The sequence below is a fragment of the Podarcis liolepis genome (genome assembly GCF_965112155.1).
Source record: "Podarcis liolepis genome assembly, chromosome: 11".
Taxonomy (NCBI): Eukaryota; Metazoa; Chordata; class Lepidosauria; order Squamata; family Lacertidae; genus Podarcis; species Podarcis liolepis.
This window is the reverse complement of record NC_139565.1, coordinates 7,460,698-7,460,950: the sequence shown is the minus strand read 5'-3', so window position 1 is coordinate 7,460,950 and position 253 is coordinate 7,460,698.

Below are 253 nucleotides of genomic sequence, written 5' to 3'. Positions count from 1 at the left end.
TATTAGCCTTTGTCTTTTGAATTGTTTGAACAGTTGGAGTAGTTGGGGACATGGGCATCAAAATAATCAGCAGCTCCTACCAGTACTGCCCCTTTGTTGAGAGCATCAACAGAGGCCAATCCCCAGGTATCCTAATATCTGAAGTGGCAGAGTTGATGGCTGGGATAAGGACTTCCTTGACAGGTCCTCTAACCTTCACCAGGCTGGCGGTGGTACGGCCTGGCCACTGCCCATGTCCTCGATCCTCGCAATA